Genomic DNA, 14,957 nt, shown 5'->3' on the forward strand with positions numbered 1-14,957 from the left:
TTCCCCTAACAAACTGGGGTTGAAATAACACCTGTCCTGCCCTACGTCACAGGGTCACTCTGAAGATCAAAACTTGATCTCATCCAGGGAAGCTTCATACCAAACAGTGAAGCGGCCCTGACCCATGAGGTATCAGGATGACCATGACCTTCAGCCCTCAGGACAGACGGGGCTGTGGCCCAGAGATGCTCCCAGCACAGCCCTATACCAGTATCCACCTGGCTGGAGAGAGGTGGATCCCGATGATTTCTGTGACATTCCTGGGACAGGTTCATTTGCTAAAGAAAGGCCTGAATGACAATGTCCCGGACGTCTGCACAACTGAGCAGTCGCTCAACTCCCTAAAGAACCCTAATGGCAGCTTCAACAGGCAGGCAATAATCTCTTCCCAGACCACTGAAGTCAGGAATATAGTGTTGTCACCACCAGGGTTTGACAAAAGGGCCCATGGGAATCCTACCATCACCAACATTTCAAAACACCCTATTTCACGTAGCATAGAGTTCTCCTCCCCTCCCCCAAAGAGAGGTTATGGAGGTACTGTAGCTTTTAGGGAGGAAAAAAATGTTTAAAAAAAATGTTAACACATCACAGGTCAAGTTGAAGTCACTGTCTGTTTAGGCACTAAAAATCGGTGTTGTTACTCACTGTGTATTACAGTATTTACTTTCTTTCTTGATTTCACCAAACCAGATTTAATTTAAAGGACCACATTAATTTTTCAAAGGGAAAGAAACAATTCATTGTACATAATGTATACACGCACACAGAAACAATACCTGTAGAAATATTAATCCAGCATAGCAGGAAAGAAAAAAAGAAAAAGCACTGGACAGTCGGAGGTGAGTGTGTGCATCTGTGACCCACTGTGACTCCTGAGCGTGCACAGTCTTCTAGGTTAACCCACACAGTACATTCTCTGTCTTAATGATACTGTAGGTTCACCTGTTTTTTTTTAAATTTCCCCACAAATAACAAGACCCACAGAAGTGACTCTAGCTATTTAACGGTTCTGTCCTTTTATATGCAGCAAACGCCATACACTTCCGAAGAGGCTTCAGCCTGAAGGTGTTTTCCAATGTTAGTGCACAAACGCTTTAAATTAGACTGGAACTGCCAGAATCAAATGTAAATGAGGAATTTCTCGTACCCCTATTGCATGGTATCAATTTTTAATAAATTGTTGCAAATTTGTTTTTATGAATAAAAGGAAGAAAACTGTTGTCTTTAATGCCTACTCTTCCCAAAGTGCAGGTCAAATCAGGCCATATTCTCCTGCTAAGAAACTCAGGGAAAGGCTCTGGGGGTGCCTGCTCAGCATGTTCCCTTCCTTCAGAAGCTGCCTTCCCCTGGCTTCTGCAGGCAGTAGCAGAGCAGCCTGTTACCATGTGGTGATAGATCCAGGGGTGAGAACCTGGCCTGAGCTGGGCCAGTAAGTCCCTTCCCCATGCAGAGAAATTAGCCACGAAAGAGAAAAATGAAGCCAGCACAGAGAAACAGGATCAAGGGATGGGTCCTGATGGTGTCCAAGCACCGGGTCAGCTGTTCCTGAAAGCCAGCAGCACCCTCGTCTTTCCCGTGCTGGGATGTTCAGACCTTCCTCAGATTCTCAGTTCTCCCAATAAATCACCCTTTTTGCCTAGGTTAGTTCAAGTTCAGTTCCCATCAGTTGCAACCAAAAGGTTCCTGACCAGTCTAGAACGCTCACTGCCTCCCCAGGCCCGACTACCTGCCTCTCCAGCCCCGAGTCCAGGCCATGACAGCCTCTCATGGTCTCATGCTCCTTCCAGACTCATCAGCCTCCTCCCCCAGACCCTATAGACTGTTTGCACTTCCTCCACTGCACTGGGCCCTCAGCCTGCAGCTCCATCTCAGGTCCACCCCATCCTTCAATGTCCCATCCAAAACCTCCTCTTAGTTCCCCCGACTTGAAATCCTCTCTTCCACTGTCCCTGTCTCACCACACCTGGTAAAGCCTCACACTAGCCCTTCCTCTCCACCCCAGACAATGAGCTCCCCAAGGATGGGAGTCACATCTACTTCCTCAATGTCCTACCCAGCATCAGGCCCTCCCACTGGCTCAGAACATTCCTTGATGAGGCTTTTGCAGAGTTGAACATTTTGGCTGAGGCGTGTCCATATTGGTTTCCGGGTCTGGAAGACAGAGCAAGGCCAGAGTGGCCTAAAGAGGGCAGGGAGGCCTGAAGCCATGTGACTAGGTGTGAGCCCCAGATACGGGGGGCTGGACCCAGTCTAGAGTTTCCTAGTACACAGGGTCCTCAGTGGTGAGCCTGCTGAGGAAAAGGGCTCCTGAATACTGACCACCTTTTAGACAGCCCTCCTATGGGATACAGGATGTTCAAGGGTGGGGAACAGGTCCAACAAGATAAGGAACTTACCCAAGGTCACCTAGGGAGTCATGGCAAGGGCAGGAACAGAAACAGAATCCTGATTAGTCTTCCTTCTCGACCTGACCTAGACTCACAGAAATTAAGAGCTAAGAAGGAACTGTGGGGTCATCTTGTCCAACCCCTCACTTTACAGGTGGGGCAAGTGAGGCCCAGTGACAGGAGCCAAGGCCGACCTGAAGGTCCTGAGAGGGCAGGCATGGAACCTGGATTTCCTGGCTTTAAGATCTAGCTCCTTCCTCACGCCTGACCCAGAACCACAGATAGAACAACCACAGCAGGGAGACATTTCTCCACCACCTCAGGTTCTTGAGAAATCTTCCTATTTTCCCACTAAATATGGAATCAACTGATAAAAAATTTGGTCTTTCCTCTGAACACATCTGAAAAAAGAGAAATGTCCACAGGGCTGAAGAAAATGCTCATCACCATCATCAGTAGAGTTCTTCATGCCTTGCTTGGCCTTGGGGAACAGGTTTGTGGTAACAAAAGTCTAAAGGAACCAAGAGCAGCCGGCACTTACTTCTTTCAAATAGGGTTCTCTTTGTCTTCCTTTGGTTATGATTGGCTTATTTCTGAGGTAAAACTAAAATAAAAAATATTTCCCAGCCTCAAAGAGAGGCAATCTGGAGTTGAGAAAGTACTGCTTGGTGGTCTCCTCACCCTGTGCTGTGCAGACAACCCTGGGATCTGCTCTGAAGGAAGATGGGAAGAGGTTTCTAGAAACAGGGAACCTGGGGCACCAGCCAGAGCCCTGACTTTCCAGGCAGTTCCCCACGCTCAGCAGTCTCCTCTCTACAAGGATCCTCCTGGGGCCTGACTCTAGAGGCTTAGAAGCCAGTGACACAGAGAGGAGGTGGTGCTGGGTTAAAAAAAAACAAAAAAAACACCAGTGGTCACTGGCTGCTCTGCCAATCCATCCTGTTCCTGCCCCTCCCCTGGCAGCACAGCCCTATGCACAGCAGCACAGGGGAGGAGAGGGACCTATGGGAGGGAATCTGGAGGGACCATCCTTGCTCCCATCCCTATACACAGGGATTGGCTCAAAGATGTGCTCATTACCTAAGCCCAGCCAATCAGATCCCATCCAGGGTTTTGGCCAGAGTTTTCAGGAGGTCTCAAACCTTGCCCTCCAACCAGAAAGAAATGAAAAGAGAGAAACTGAGCTCTGGTGACATCATTTGGGCTCAAGAATCAGCAATCCCTAAAGATACATCTGCCCTTGAGCTTCTCAGTTTTCAGCTAATATTATACATCTCTTTTTCTGCTTACAGAGTAGGGTTTCCATCACTTAGAACCAAAAGAAATCTGTGGGAATCAGGGGGTTCCACATGAGGGCTCCTTGTTGTCTGAAACCTCTGAGAATTCTGCCCTCTTCCCTTCCCGTAGCTTTGAGGAGACATTAGAGAAACAGTTCCCTGTTCCCACACACACCATTGAGCAGGGAGGGTGGGTAAGGGGCATGGGGGCCTTAGAAGCCTCAGGCGGCTAAAGAAGGGTCAGTGGGCCAGGCTGTGTAGCCCCAGGAAGGGCTCTGTGTCTGTTCCATGCTCTCTGCCCTTGTCCCCTGCCTGTGCCCCACCTCCCTGGCTGGTCACACCTTACTTGGCCCTGAGGAGCAGGGTTTGTGAGGTCCTGGGCAGTAAATGATTAACATATTCTCTTGAAGAGAAAATGAGTTCCCACCTCACCTCCACCCCATGCCCGAAACCCCTGCCAAGTCCCATAGGCTCAGTCATGCCTGGTCTGAACTTGTGTGGTCCTGGGTGGGTACTGCCTGAACATTACTATTCACCACCTGGTTCCTCCAGGTCTCACTTTCAGGAGCTCCAAGCCCCCAGTGGGGCATCCACTGAGCCCCTGCTCTTCGTCAGGGCCTGTGCTGGGCACCAGGAAACAACAGTGAACAGGACACAGGTCTCACAAAGCTCACAGAGTAATGGGGAAACAGGCGCATAAAGAAGAAAACGATGACAGCATATGATAAGCACTGAGCTCAGAATGCGGAGCCAGAGGATGCTTCCTGGCAGAGGGTGGAGGGGGTAACCTTCATACAGGGCTGGCTTTGTGGGCATATGACCGGTATAGTTGCTTCTAAGAGTCCCATACTTAGCTTAATGTTCTCCTGTCGTTTTAAAATTCTTAATAACTTTTGAACAAGAGGCCCAGCATTTTCATTTTGTACTGCGCCCCACACATTATGTAGCCAGTTCTATACCTAGACCTGAAGATGAGAAGGAGCTAGCCAGCAAGAGACAGAAGGAAGAGGAAGGCATGGGGTGGGAACTGGCAGTCCAACTCCTGGAGAATGCACACACCTGCTGGGGCTGCCCCCCGTCCCCCTCCCCAGGCCAACTGGGTTGTCCCATGTTAATCATTTACACTGGAATCCATGTGGCCTCAGATCCCTGAAGGTTCAGACAGCATTCATCCTGTGTATGATGACATGGGTCATAGATCAAAATCTTCGATCTGGGTGCGGATTTCTACTCCCCCACTTAGCTGGCTATGTGGCTTCAGATGATTCACTCAACCTCTCTGAGCTCCTGGTTCCACATCTGTGAAATGGGCATGATATTTCACCCAGGGGCTCATGTAGGTGAAAGTGCTTTGTAAGCACTGAGCTGATATTTGTTCTATTCCCAGACAAGAGGAATGTAAAGTGAAGAGCTTCGATAGGTGCAGGGGGCAGCCCACAGTCATCTAACTCCCTAACAACAGAATGCGTTTTGGGAAGGAAATTGTTAGGGAGACTATCTTGACAAGCTGTGGGGGTGAAAAGGTGAGATTCTGAAGACAAGGCTTAAAAAGAGACAGGGGAACAGCTCTGTTTGAAAGGACTAGAAATTTGGGAGTGGAAGGAGAGAGAAAGGTGAGAGAGGAAGGGGGTAGAATGGCTGAAAGACTTGGAAGAACAGAAACATCAAACATCTGATGTCAAATCATTCGTGTTGCTATAAAATAAACCCTCTTCTTCCCTTCACTTCACTCCCTTCCACAAAATATCCCTAAACCTTCAGTAATGTTTACTATACAAGCAGAAGTCTCGTGGGTTTTAGCAGAAATGAAAGAAAAGGACAGATTCTATGTTTGGATGGAAGCCAAAGTGGGGATAAAAGAAGATGCAGAGGGGAAAATATGCTCCCTACACAAGTAGGAACAGGGAGCCAGAGGTGAGCATGAGTACAAGGTCCATGGAAATCCACAGAAGCACCGGAAAGGCGCTGGCCTTTTCCAGAGCCAGGTATGGGAAGAATGGGAGGTTTGGATTAATCCCCTCTAGATCTCGCCAGGCAGCATGATCCTTGCTGACATCTAGGTTACATAAGTAACAGGAAACATTTTATCCCTTAGAGCCATAAGTCTCAAAGATCCTGACTGCAAAGGTAGAAATACTATAAAGGAACAGCAGTAACACCATGGTCAACTGGATCACAAAATAAAGTCCACAAACAAACCTTTGGGAGGGTGTAAAATTGGAGAAGCTGCCAGCCTGCAGACTGGCGGTGTTGAAGAGCTGTCAGCTCAGCCGGCTTTGCACTCGAGGTCATGGCTACTCTCTCTGCTCTGGTCCACCACGCCCACAGGAGAGGTAGAGCCCTGTGCCAAGAGGAAAAACATTCGCTTTCCCTCCACCTGAATTCCAATGCCAAAGACCTAGGGCAGCATTTGAAACCACAGGGTTACCTTTTAAGACGCAGTGCTGACTTAAATTGTTTTTATAAATCAAGTTACCTAAATATGTTCAAACTAGACGTAAACTCATGCTTATATCCTTCATATAAAAGCCAAACAAATTTATAACTTGAATGCAAAGAAAATGACAAAACGAATAAAAACATCTTAACAACACTGATTTAAAGGGATAGATGACGTTTTGCTGAAAAATAAGTTGCAGCTCATAACGCAAGCAGAGCACCAACTGCTCCCAGGCACATACATCCCTTTGAGTTCAGCCTGCCTGGTGTGATGACTCAATTATCACACTGCTTTTCTTTATTTAAACTACTGTGACATTTTCATTTATTCAACACACTGTGATATCATTTGTCCTTCAGTCAGCTCTAACACATCACTTCTCTATTAAACCCACTTTCTTTTTTCTCATGAGCCATTGACAGTCATGAGGCCATCCAGATAATACACACAAATCGAATGGTGATTGAGCACTGGTGCTCATTAAGCACTAGGCAAAGGGCTCTGCAGGCTTAATCTCATTTAGATCTCACAGGACCCCAGAGTAGGAACGGTTACTGCTGCCCTTTTACAGCTAAAGGCACTCAGGCATAGCGCGTGAGTGTTGTCCTGGGTCACACAGCTGGGATGGAGAGTGAAAATTTGAACACAGCATTCTGACGCTGGAACACACACCCTCTTTATACTTTCTTAAACAGCCTCATAAGAATTAGCTTGATTCAGATAACCCAGAATATGCCTATTTAATTTGTTTTACATGATCTTCAAATGAAAACACAATCTTTTAAAATTTTATAGATTTGCACACCTCTGAGATTCATCCAAGGCCATCACCTGAGGCTCTAAACCCTGGTCTGAGCATCTCTGGCCCTGGGCAGTGCAGGCAGGGGGAAACCCTCACTGTACTGAAGCCCAGGCAAGCCAACAGCATGGAAGAAGCTATACAGAGACAAAACTCTACCAAGCTGCCCAGATCCCCCCACTCCCACCCTTGACCACTGAATCCGGAGCACTCAGGCCTCCAAGATCTCGCAGAAGGACTCTGTTAGCATCCCAAGGCATGGGAAGCAAGATGGAAGATGCTCACCCTTCTGGGGTGCAATGGCAGCCCTGGATATGATATTCACTGCTTAGAATGACCAGGCTGGCAAAAACTGGAAATTACCCAAATGCTATCAACAGTAGAAGAGAAAAAAATGTTGATGTAGTATATTCACAGAGTGGAATATCATATACCAGTGAGAACGGGAAAAAGTATAACTACATGTAACAAAAATGAATCTAACAAACACGTGAAAGGAAAGAAGCCAGACATAAAAGAGAATATACTCTAAGATTCCATTAATATAAAGTTCAAAAACAAGTAAAACTAACCTATTAAACATCAGAATAGTGGTTACCCTTCGCAGGAACAGGCAGTGGGGAAGATGGTATGAGGAGGGCTCCTGAGTGCTTGATGTGTTCTAATTTTTTATCTGAGCACTGGGTTGTATTCTCTTCATGAAAATTCTTTAAACTGTACATTTATGTGTGATTATATATGTATATATACACACATATACACAAAACCACACACATGTGAGTATACGTATACAAGACACACACACACACACACACACACCATATATATATAATCACACATCGTAAGTACATACCTCAATAAAATATGCCTTTTCCTGGGCAGGAAAAAAATGTAGTCTATGAAGATTCTACAGCATAAAGACAAACATTATACAATAAGCTAAGACTGAACATACTCTGGGAAAAGATTTCCCTCAGGAAATAGAAGTAAATGTCAAATCTCATCTACTCTGTAGTTTCAAGAAAAACTAGTAAAACCTGGTTTCTATGAGACGTGAGTACAGATAAACTGATGAAACAATGGGCTGAGAAGAAAAGAAGAAAAGGTAGGAAGAGAAGGAAGGAGGAGGGAGGAAGGTATCAAGGAAGTGTCAGAAGCCCACGCATTCTGGGAGGTATTCAAGATGACAGCGTAAAAGGACATGAAACTCACCTCCCCCCACAAATACATCAAAAATACATCTACAGGGGGAATTCCCTGGAGGTACGATGGTTAGGACTCCGCACTCTCACTGCTGAGGGCCCGGGTTCAATCCCTGATTGGGTAACTAAGATCCCACAGGCTGTGCAGTATGGCCAAAATTAATTAAATTAAAATGTTAAAAAATTAAAACAAAAAAATACATCTACAGGGATTGGAGATAAGATGGCAGAGTAGAAGGACTTGAGCTCACCTCCTCTGATGAAAACACCAAAATCACAACTAATTGCTGAACAACCACTGACCAAAAAAAAGACTGGAGCCTACCAAAAAAGATACTCTACATCCAAAGACAAAGAAGAAGACACAACAAGACAGTAAGAGGGGTGCTTTCGTGATATAATCAAATCCCATACTGCCAGTGGGCGACCCACAAACTGGAAAATAATTATATGGCAGAGGCTCACATGAGGTTTCACAAGCACTGGGACACAGGGCAAAGCAGTAACTCCATGGGAGCCTGAGCCAGACCTACCTGCAGGTCTTGAAGGGTCTCCTGGGGAGGTGGGGGTTGGCTGTGGCCCACTGTGGGGGCAAGGACACTTGTGGCAGAGGTCTCTAGGGAATATTCCCTAGCGTGAGCTCCTGGAGGTTGGAGGTTGCCATTTTGGCACCAAGACCTGGCCCCATCCAGTAGCCTACAGGCTCCAGTGCAGGGATGCCTCAGGCCAAACAACCAACAGGGTGGGAACACAGCCCCATGTGTCAACAGACAGGCTGCCTAAAGTCTTCCTGACCCCACAACCACACCTAGCCACTCCCCTTGACACAGCCCTGCCCACCAGAGGGACAAGATCCAGCTCTACCCACCAGTGGGCAGGCACCACTCCGTCCCACCAGGAAGCTTGCATGAGCCCCTGGCCCAACCTCACTCACCAGGGGGCAGATACCAGAGGCAAGAAAAACTACAATCCTGCAGCCTGTGGAACAAAGCCCACAAACACCAAAAGTTCTAAAAATGAGATGACAGAGAAATATGCTCCAGACGAAGGAACAAGATAAAACCCCAGAAGAACAACTAACTGAAGTGGAGATAAGCAATCTGCCTGAAAAAGAATTCAGAATAATGATAGTAATAATAAAATAGATTTTAAAAAATGAGTAATAATAAAGATGATCCAAGATCTCAGAAAAAGAATGGAGGCACAGACGAAGAAGATACAAGAAATGTTTAGCAAAGAGCTAGAAGATTTAAAGAACAAACAAACAGACATGAACAATATAATAACTGAAATAAAAAATACCCTAGAAGGAATCAATCATTGAATATATGAGGCAGAAGAACGAATAAGTGAGCTGGAAGACAGACTGGTGGAAACCACTAACACGGAACAGAATAGAGAAAAAAGGAAGGTCAAGAAATAAGGACATGGGACTTCCCTGGTGGCACAGTGGTTAAGAATCTGCCTGCCGATGCAGGGGACACGGGTTTGAGCTCTGATCCGGGAAGATCCCACACGCCATGGAGCAACTAAACCTGTGCGCCACAACTACTGAGCCTGTGCGCAAGGGCCCGCAAGCCACAGCTACTGAAGCCCACGTGCCACAACTACTGAAGCCCGTGTGCCTAGAGCCAGTGCTCCACAACAAAAGAAGCCACCACAATGAGAAGCCCGTGCACCGCAACAAAGAGTAGCCCCTGCTCTCCACAACTACAGAAAGCCCACGTGCAGCAACAAAGACCCAATGCAGCCCAAAGTAAAATTAATTAAAAAAAAAAGAAGGAAATGGGGACAGTCTAAGAGACCTCTGCACCAACAATAAATGCACCAATATTTGCATTATAGGAGTCCCAGAAGGAGAAGAGAAAAAAAAAGGGACCTAAGAAAATATCTGAAGAGATAATAGCTGAAAAATTCCCTAAAATGCAAAAGGAAACGGTCACCCAAGTCCAGGAAGTACAGAGAGTCCCAGGCAGGATCAACCCAAAAAGGAACACGCCAAGACACATAGTAATCAACTTGACCAAAATTAAAGACAAAGAAAAATATTAAAAGCAACAAGGGAAAAGCAACAAATAACATACAAGGGAATACCCATAAGGTTATCAGCTGATTTCTCAGCAGAAATCCTGCAGGCCAGAAGGGAGTAGCATGATATATTTAAAGTGATGAAAGAGAAGAACCTACAACCAAGAAGACTCTACCCAGCAAGGCTATCATTCAGATTCGACAGAGAAATCAGAAGCATTACAAACAAGCAAAAACTAAGAGAATTCAGCACCACCAGACCAGCTTTGCAAGAAATGCTAAAGGAACTTCTCTAAGAAGAAAAGAAAAGGCCAAACTAGAAACAAGAAAATGACAAATAGAAAAGCCCACCAGTAAAGGCAAACATACATAAAGGTAGGAAATCATCCACATACAAATATGATATCAAAACCAGAAATCGTGAGGATAGTACAAATGCAGAATGCTGGAAATGCATTCGAAATTAAAAGACCAGCAACTTAAAGCAATCTTGTAAATACATAGACTGCTATATCAAAAACTCATGGTAACCGCAAACCAAAAAACTACAGAAGATATACACACACGAAAAAGAAAAAACAATCCAAACACAACACTAAGGATAGTCATCAGGGAGTTCTCTGGCTGTCCAGTGGTTAGGACTTGGCACTTTGACTGCTGGGGCCTGGGTTCAATCCCTGGTTGAGGAACTAAGATCCTGCAAGCCACAAGGGCACAGCCACAAAAAAGAAAAAAAAAGAAAAAAAGATAGTCATCAAATCACAAGAGAAGAGAACAAAAGAGGAAGGGAAAAAAAAAACTACAAAAACAAATCCAAAACAATTAATAAAATGGCAATAAGAACATACATATCGATAATTATCTTAAATGTAAATGGATTAAATCCTCCAACCAAAAAACACAGACTGACTGAATGGATTCAAAAACAAGACCTGTACATATGCTGTCTACAAGGGACTCACTTCAGATCTAGGGACACATACAGACTGAAAGTGAGAGGATGGAAAAAGGTATTCCATGCAGATGGAAATGAAAAGAAAGCTGGAGTAGCAATACTCATATCAGACAAAACAGACTTAAAATAGACTGTTACAAGAGACAAAGGACACTACATAATGATCAAAGAATCAATCCAAGAAGATATAATAATTGTACATATATATGTGCCCAACATAGGAGCACCTCAATATATAAGGCAAATGCTAACAGCCATAAATGGAGAAATCAACAGTAACACAATAATAGTGGTCTGTCCATTGATGTAAGTAACACTTACATCAATGGACAGATCATCCGGAAAGAAAATCAATAAGGAAACAGAGGCCTTAAATGACATGTTTGACCAGTTGGACTTAACTGATATCTATAGAGCATTCCATCCAAAAGCAGCAGAATACACATTCTACTCAGGTGCACATGGAATATTCTCCAGTAAAGATCAAAGCAAGCCTCAGTAAATTTAAGAAAACTGAAATCATATCAAGCATCTTTTCTGACCACAACAGTATGAGATTAAAAATCAACTACAAGAGGGCTTCTCTGGTGGCGCAATGGTTAAGAGTCCACCTGCTGATACAGGGGACACGGGTTCGTGCCCCAGTCCGGGAAGATCCCACATGCTGCGGAGCGGCTGGGCCCATAAGCCATGGCCGCTGAGCCTGCACGTCCAGAGCCTGTGCTCCGCAACAGGAGAGGCCACAACAGTGAGAGTCCCGCATACCGCAAAAAAAAAAAAAAAAAAATCAACTACAAGAAATAAAACTGTAAAAAACACAAACACGTGGAGGCTAAACAATACGTTACTAAACAACCAATGGATCACTAAAGAAATCAAAGAGGAAATTGAAAAATACCTAGAGACAAATGAAAATGAAAGAATGCTGATCCAAAACCTATGGGATGCAGCAAAAGCAGTTCTAAGAGGGAAGTTTATAGCAGTACAATCTTACCTCGGGAAACAAGAAAAATCTCAAATAAACAATCCAACCTTACAATTAAAGCAACTAGAGAAAGAAGAAAAAACAAAACTCGAAGTTAGTAGAAGAAATCAGAAAGATCAGAAATAAATGAAATAGAGACAAAGAAAACAACAGAAAAGATCAATGAAACTAAAAGCTGGTTCTTTGAAAAGAGGAACAAAATTGATAAACCTTCAGCAAGACATCAAGAAGAAAAGGGAGAGGGTTCAAATCAATAAAATTAGAAATGAAAAAGGAAAAATTACAACTGACACTGCAGAAATACAAAGGATCATAAGAGACTACTACAAGCAACTGTACGCCAATAAAATGGATAACCTGGAAGAAATGGAAAAATTCTTAAAAGGTACAATCTTCCAAGACTGAACCAGGAAAAAATAGAAAATATGAACAAACCAATCACAAGTACTGAAATTGAAACTGTGATTAAAAACTTCCAACAAACAAAAGTCCAGGACCAGATGGCTTCACAGAAGAATTCTATCAAATATTTAGAGAAGAGTTAACATCTATCCGTCTGAAACTATTCCAGAAAAATTGCAGAGGGAGGAATGCTTCCGAACTCATTCAATGAGGAAATAAATAAAATAGAGATTAAAAACAATAGGAAAAAAACCCCAATAAAACCAAGAGCTGGTTCTTTGAAAGAGTAAACAAAATTGACAAACCTCTGGACAGATTCACCAAGAAGAAAAGAGAGAAGACCCAAATAAACAAAAGAAATGAAAGAGGTGAAATCACAACTGACACCATGGAAATACAAAAAATCATGAGAGAATACTATGAACAATTATATGCCAACAAATTCAACAACCAGAAGAAATGCACAACTTTCTAAAAACATACAGCCCACCAAAACTGAATCAAGAAGAAACAGATAACTCGAACAGACCCATCTCTAAAAGTGAAATAGAATCTGTAATTTTAAAAACTCCCCACAAACAAAGTCCAGGGCCAGATGGCTTTACAGGCAAATTCTACCAAACATAAAAGGAAGAACTTAACACCAATCCTCCTCAAACTCTTCCAAAAGATTGAAGAAGAAAGAACACTCTCAAAGACATTCTATGAAGCCACCATCATCCTGCTACCAAAACCAGACAAAGACACTACCAAAAAAGAAAATGACAGGCCAGTATCTTTGACGAATACAGATGTAAAAATTCTCAACAAAATATCAGCACATTGAATCCAACAACACATAAAATTGATCATACATCACAACCAGACTGGATTCATCCCAGGGTCACAAGGATGGTTCAACATATGCAAATCAATGTGATACACCACATCAACAAAAGAAAAGGCAAAAATAACATGATCATCTGAGCAGATGCAGGAAAAGCATTTGACAAAATTCAACATCCATTAATGATAAAAACTCTTACCAAAGTGTGTATAGAGGGAACATATCTCAACATAATAAAAGCTATTTATGACAAACCAATAGCCAACGTAATAATCAACAGTGAAAAGCTGAACACCTTCCCACTAAAACCTGGAACAAGACAAGGATGCCCACTCTTACCACTTCTCTTCAACATTTGCAAGTTAAACACTTGGAAGTCCTAGCTACAGCAATCAGACAAGAAAAATAAATAAAAGGTATTCTAATTGGTAGGGAAGAGGTAAAACTGTCATTACATGCAGATGACATATATAGAAAACCCTGAAGACTCCACACAAAAACTACTACAACTGATAAATTCAGCAAGGTAACAGGATACAAGGTTAACATGCAGAAATCGGTTGCAGGGCTTCCCTAGTGGCACAGTGGTTAAGAATCCGCCTGCCAATGCAGGGGACACGGGTTCGAACCCTGGTCTGGGAGGATCCCACATGCCGCAGAGCAACTAAGTCCATGTGCCACAACTACTTAGCCTGAACTCTAGAGCCCACACGCCACAACTACTGAGCCCACGCACCACAACATTTGAAGCCCGCGCGCCTAGAGCCCGTGCTCCGCAACAAGAGAGGCCACTGCAATGAGAAGCCCGCACATCGCAACGAGGAGCAGACCCTGCTTGCTGCAACTAGAGAAAGCCCGCGGGCAGCAACGAAGACCCAACGTGGCCAAAAATAAATAAATAAATAAATCTATTTTTAAAAAAAAGAAAGAAATCGGTTGCATTTCTTTACACTAACAATGAACTATCAGAAAGGGAATGCAAACAAACAATTCCCTTTTAAATCCCAGAAAAAAAAAAAAAGAATACTTAGGAATAAACTTCACCAAGGACGTGAAAGACTTACATGCTGAGAATTACAAGACATTGATAAAGGAAATTGAAGATGATTCAAAGAGATATCCCATGCTCTTGGATTGGAAGAATTAATATTATTAAAATGGTCATACTACCCAAAGCAATCTATAGATTTAAAGCAATCCCCATCAAATTATCCAGGACATTTTTCACAGAACTAGAACAAATAATCCTAAAATTTACATGGAACCATAAAAGACCCAGAATTGCCAAAGTTATCCTGTGGAAGAAAAAAGAAAATGCAAGAAGCATAACCCTCCCAGACTTCAGACAATACTACAAAGCTACAGTAATCAAAACAGTGTGGTACTGGCACAAAAACAGACATATGGATCAACAGAACAGAATAGAGAGCCCAGAAATAAACCCACACACCTATGGGCAATTAATCTCAACAAAGGAGGCAAGAATATCCAATGGGGAAAAGACAGTCTCTTCAGCAAGTTGTATTGGAAAAGTTGGACAGCTCCATGTAAATCAATAAGTTAGAGCACACCCTTACACCATACACAAAAATAAACTCAAAATGGCTTAAAGACTTAAATATAAAACATGACACCATAAAACTCCCAGAAGAG

The sequence above is a fragment of the Aethalodelphis obliquidens genome, unplaced genomic scaffold, assembly GCF_003676395.1.
Source record: "Aethalodelphis obliquidens isolate GAN/ISIS:26980383/991018 unplaced genomic scaffold, ASM367639v1 scaffold7, whole genome shotgun sequence".
Lineage (NCBI taxonomy): Eukaryota > Metazoa > Chordata > Mammalia > Artiodactyla > Delphinidae > Aethalodelphis > Aethalodelphis obliquidens.